Genomic DNA, 6,555 nt, shown 5'->3' on the forward strand with positions numbered 1-6,555 from the left:
CATCTTCCAGTAATTGGACCATAGCCTTCCATCATGCCTGGCTGATTCAAGCGCTCGTCAGTCACTTCTTAAATGCTGTCAGTGACCCTGCTTCCACCACTTTCTTAGACAGTGCTTTTCAAGAGTTCACCACTCTCTGCGTGAAGAATCCACTCTAAATCTGTCACCCCTTACCCTAAATATATGCCCTTAATTCTTACCTACCTCTAATACGGAGAAAAGTTTCCAACAGTCCACCCTATATATGCCCCTTACGTACCCTCAATCACATACCCCCTGATCAACACCTATTTTAGGGAGAACAGACCCAGCCTCTCCAGTTTCTCTTTATAACTAAATTGCTCTGTCAGAGGAGATATCCTGATCTGTAGATGAGGTGTAATATGTCTTGTGAGAATTTCTTATTAAATAGTGGCCGAGGAGCCAATCTGCGGGGGTTTGGGAGAGCAGATAGGATAATGGACTGCTTCTAACCCCATTATGATGTCTATTGAAACATCTGCTCTGATGCACCTCCTAATGCAAAATGAGTGGAGTACTGTGCATGACTGTATCCCACCTCACAAAAAAAAACTCATCCTCAGCAGTGAGGACTTGTTCATTTGACTCAGTGAATATTTATAACTCTGTAAAGTTGATCCCCATAATATCATTTGGTTGTCCTTTTATGATAGTGTCAAGGAGTCACAGAGAACTACAGCACAGAAACAAGCTCTTTGGCCTAAATGGCCCATGCCAGCCTGGTTTCCTGCTTAGTCCCATCTACCCGCACATAGATCATAGCACTCATACCTTTCTCACCCATGTACCTATACAAAATTACCATAAATATTGCAATTGAACCCACATCTATTACTTACACTGCAAGACCATTCCACACTTACAACACCCTCTGAGTGAAGTAGTTCCTCCCTAGACTTCCATTAAGTATTTCCCCTTTCATTCTAAGTTTTATGATTTCTAGTTCTAGTCTTACCCCACCTGAAGGGAGAGAGTCTGTAGGCATTTACCCTATCCACATACCTCATAATTTTGTATTCCTCTACTCTTATTCTCCTGCATTCCAGTGAATGAAGCCCTAACCTATTCAACTTCAGGAAGGTCTCAAAGCTCTCTGCTTCTTTTTGGATTCCAGACCTAACCAGTTCTCCCCTACCACCACTCTCATCCATCTAGCAGAATCAGTCCTTACCCTTAATAATTTCTCCTTTGGCTCCTCCCACTTCCTCCAAACTAAAGGTGTAGCCATGGGCACCAGTATGGGTCCCAGCTATGCCTGCCTTTTTGTTGGCTTTGTGGAACAATCCGTGTTCCAAGCCTATACTGGTATCTGTCCCCCACTTTTCCTTCGCTACATCGATGACTACATTGGCACTGCTTCCTGCACGCATGCTGAGCTCGTTGACTTCATTAAATTTGCCTCCAACTTTCACCCTGCCCCCCAAATTTACCTGGTCCATTTCCGACACCTCCCTCCCCTTTCTTGATCTTTCTGTCTCTATCTCTGGAGACAGCTTATCTACTGATGTCTACTATAAGCCTACGGACTCTCACAGCTACCTGGACTATTGCTCTTCCCACCCTATCTCTTGCAAAAATGCTATCCCCTTCTCGCAATTCGTCCATCTCGGCCGCATCTGCTCTCAGGATGAGGCTTTTCATTCCAGGACAAAGGAGATGTCTTCCTTTTTTAAAGAAAGGGGCTTCCCTTCCTCCACCATCAACTCTGCTCTCAAATGCATCTCTCCCATTTCACGCACATCTGCTCTCACTCCATCCTCCCGCCACCTCACTGGGGATAAGGTTCCCCTTGTCCTCACCTACCACCCCACCAGCCTCCGGGTTCAACATATAATTCTCTGTAACTTCCGCCACCTCCAACGGGATCTCACCACCAAGCACATCTTTCCCTCACCCCCCTCTTTCTGCTTTCCACAGGGATCGCTCCCTACGTGACTCCCTTGTCCATTTGTTCCCCCCCCCATCCCTTCCCACTGATCTCCCTCCCAGCACTTATCTTTATAAGTGGAACAAGTGCTACACATGCCCTTACACTTCCTCCCTCACCACCATTCAGGGCCCCAGACAGTCCTTCCAGGTGAGGCGACACTTCACCTGTGAGTCGACTGGGGTGATATACTGCGTCCGGTGCTCCCGATGTGGCCTTCTATATATTGGCGAGACACGACGCAGAATGGGAGACTCTTTCACTGAACGCCTACGCTCTGTCCGCCAGAGAAAGCAGGATCTCCCAGTGGCCACACATTTTAATTCCACGTCCCATTCCCATTCTGATATGTCCATCCGTGGCCTCCTCTACTGTAAAGATGAAGCCACATTCAGGTTGGAGGAAAAACACCTTATATTCCATTTGGGTAGCCTCCAACCTGATGGCATGAACATTGACTTCTCTAACTTCTGTTAATGCCCCTCCTCCTCTTCTTACCCCATCCCTTGTTTATTTATTTATTTATTCCCCTTTCTTTCTCTCTCTTTTTTCTCCCTCTGTCCCTCTCACTATATATTCCTTTGGTTCTCCTCTCCCCCTTTCTTTCTCCCTAGGCCTCCCTTCCCATTATCCTCTCCCTTCTCCAGCCTTGTATCCCTTTTGCCAATCAACTTTCCAGCTCTTAGCTCCATCCCTCCCCCTCCTGTCTCCTCCTATCATTTCAGATCCCCCCTCCCTCTCCCACTTTCAAATCTCTTATTATCTCTTCTTTCAGTTAGTCCTAACAAAGGGTCTCGGCCCGAAATGTCGACTGTACCTCTTCCTATAGATGCTGCCTGGCCTGCTGCGTTCCATCAGCATTTTGTGTGTGCAGCTTATCCCTGTAATTTTTTCTATCTTTTTCCCACTGTTCTGTAAAATCATCTCCTTTAAGTATTATCCATTTCTTTGTTGAATGTTTCCTGGCACGCTCTCCTTTCAGCCACTGTATATGATTATAAGAACCTGTCATGAAAAAAAATGCTATCTCTTTTTCCGAACTCTGATGTCCTACACCACTATGTTCAGGAGCAGCTAAGTTCATACAGCCATTGGGTTCTTGAAATGGTCTGTACAACCCCAACCCTACCTCTGCAATGGAACACCACGGATCACTTCTTGCACCACTATGGACTTGTCTCTGAGTGTGTTATTGTAGCACTAGTATCTTGTTTTGCACTCTCTTTTTCTCTTCACTGTCTTGCATATGTTACGTTCTGTGTGTTGTTGTCTGGATGTACGTGTCTGAGATGCTGCTACAAGAATGTTTTCATTGTACCTGTACCTCAATAATCTCAATTTGACTTCGTCGTTACAGAAGAGCATCTGATAGCAGGGTTAGGTTGTGCCTGGTGAAGATTAAATATGTCCATGGCAATCAAACTGACTACTGCCATATTTGATAATGGCTTCATGTTCAATTCCACCTAGGATCTTGGGAGGTTCTGTCAATATGGCTATGGTGGCATAGTGGCAAAGTCATGGATGTTTAAACTAAAAGGCCGACTAATTAAAACAAAACAGATTTAGAAATCCTCAAATCTGTTTCCATGGTCATTCCAATACATGTGTCTTTCTGAGCTCATTATCCCTCATTTCCCTTCATCCACCCATCTCAGCCTTACATCTGCTGAATAGCAGAAGGCAGATAATCTCAAAGATTCTCCAACAAATATATAATGAAGTTCTTAGACCTGAAATGTTAACTATCTGTTTCTCTCTCTATAGATTCTGCCTACTTGCTGAATGTTTCCAACATTTCCTATTTTTATTTCTGCAGATTTTTTTTTGATTCCCAAAAATTAATTTTTGTCCTTAGTGGCAATAATCTCATCCCTGTGATGCAGAAATTGGATTTGAATCATGAACCAGCAGATGCAGAATTTCACGTTAGTGAACCTGAAAATTAACATCAGTAATGAGACAGTGAGGTTGTAAGAACTACCAAATTGTCAGAAAATTCTGGATCTCTGGAGCCTTCTTGGAAAGGAAGTCAGCCGTCTTTACTGTCCACCCGTTTTAGGGTTTCTTAACCAGATGCGACCTGGCTGGTGGCGTAGTGGCATCAGTGCCGGACTTTGGGATAAAAGATCCCGAGTTCAAATCCAGCCGGCTCCCCTGCACGCTTTCCATCCGTGCTGGGTTACGAGCTGGTGATCTCTTTGGAAACTCACCTGGCAGAAGACAATGGCAAAGCACTGCTGTAACTTGCCTCATATGCGATTCCCCTCTACAACAGAGAGGCTTGGAGGGAAATCGTCCGCTAACCGGAGAAACTCCAGATGCGACGTACCTTTCCTTTCCTATCTAGATGCAACACAGTTTGGTTTGGCTGCTGCTCTACCCAAGACCACAAGAAATTGTTGAGGGTTGGGAATGCAGCCCAGTGTATCATACAAACTATCCTCCCCTCTGTTGACACAATCTTCACATCCCACTGCCTCAGGAAAGCAGCAAGGATAATCAAAGATCCCTCCCTCACTTCTCTCTTCTCCCACTCCCATCAGGCAGAAGATACAAGAGCCAGAGAGCATGCTTCACCAACCTCAAGATCATCTTCTGTTAATAGACACTTGAATAGACCTCTTATATGCTAAAGGAACTTTATTTGTCTACCTGTACTGTACTTACTCTGTAATACTATACTGTGCATTGTTTTCTTTCTACTGACACAAGGTAATCATGCATGGAATGATGACATGCAAAACTTTTCACTATATCTCAGTACATGTGACGATATTGTGATGCTTCGGTTGGGGGGTGGCAGGGTCGACAGCCCGCCCCTCCATTTCTAAAGACCAGCACTGTTTATTGTTCTTGTGTTAAAATGCTTTCCTGGGATTATGCCGGGAAGTTCAAGTTCATTTACTGTCACATGTTACATTTTATCTTGGGTTGCCCAATTATTCACATATGTGTTTGTGGGGCACCCTGACTGTAACTGGGCTGTGTAATAATCATCTCCCCTGTCTGTATGTGGCTGAACGAGTTCTCTCCCCAGATCATAGTCCCCAGTCTGTTTTTGTGTTTATCACAGTAAAAACAGATGCTGAGTTGTACAAGCTGTTCTGAACTGTCACGGACCAAATGCTCACCACAATATTAAACCAATCTAATCCAATTAAGCCTATAGCAAGAAGAGTGACTGAAAAGAGCTCCCCAAATGGCAGAGGAAGCTGCTCCATTTAGAAGGCAGAAGCAGTGTCCATCACGTCTGAAGAAGCAAAATGATCCATACCTTCCTTGGGCAATTAGGAATGGTTCTGCTGAGTATTGTGGGCATGCATTGTTGGTGCCGAAACGTGTAACAACACATCCTTGGGTTGTGTTGATTGTTAACATGAACTATGTGTTTCACTGTATGTTTTGATGTACATATGATAAATAAATGAATCTGAATCTGAACTACCCATGTACCTCTTGGGATTGAGTGAAGGCCAGGATGAACTAGACTCAGCTATGTTCTAATTTGGAGTGACAAGAAGTGATTCTTTAATAAGGTCTTGGTTTTTCATGATTTACGTTTCTTTCCTTTTATGATTCAACATAAAGTCATCAAATGTTCCATTTTATTACCAGGGGAAAGAATGTTTCGGGTGTCAGCAGAAGGACTGTGAAATCTTCCTGCACATCTAAAGTAATAATTCAAAACCCTCCTCCCACCCAAGACATAAGGAGCAGGAGTTTATTCACTTAATCATATTAAAACTGGCAATGTATGTTATTATTCCACTTCAAGCACAGAAAGTTCCCAAATTCTTCATAAATAACACCTGGTACAGAACAAACGGAAAGCAATTGGGCTGCAATTTAATTTAATTTTGATTTCTTCTCTGCCAATACTTCGGTAATTTTTTCTCTTTATTTTCTTCTTTCAGAGTATTGCAGCACAGGTCATACTGAACTGCATGAACAAACTATTGCGCACAATGCTGCAGAGAAGTAAATGCTTCTTGGAAGTCTTAAAAATCAGCTGAAAGGATAGAGAATGTGATAAAGCTGGTGTTGTCCTCCTCAGAACAGCAAAGCTTCCAAGGAGCATTTCTAATGGAAGTATATGTGATGGAGTGGAGAAAAAGAGAGTAATTACTTCCATGTACAGGCAGATTTAGAATCATACAAACACAACCTTAAGGCAATGGTCAAACAAAAATCAAAACTATCTTGACTCGGTGACTTTATAAGCCCGTAGAACATAACGGAAACTGACATATTTCTAATGAGCCATCACTACAAACTATGATAATGTGTTGTTATAACCAGGAAGTGGATACAACAGAAGCTTTAAGCTGCAAACTGGACCACTCCTTGTAAATGGAAAATTTTGTAGGATAAAGACAGAATAGAGAGAAATAATTAATACTTTTATTTTTAGAAGACGGCCATGGACCAGATGAACTGAATGGTTTCCTATTATGCTTTACAGATCTGTAATTCTAATTTGGGACACCTACCATTATCATTTGTATATTCCATAGAGATTTGTGAAACTGAAAACCATAAATCAATAAAACTAAATTTAAATCTCAGAGAATCAATCCTGAAGTCAACACATTGAAGCAATCACA

The sequence above is a fragment of the Mobula hypostoma genome, chromosome 1 (assembly GCF_963921235.1).
Source record: "Mobula hypostoma chromosome 1, sMobHyp1.1, whole genome shotgun sequence".
In the NCBI taxonomy this organism is placed as follows: Eukaryota; Metazoa; Chordata; class Chondrichthyes; order Myliobatiformes; family Myliobatidae; genus Mobula; species Mobula hypostoma.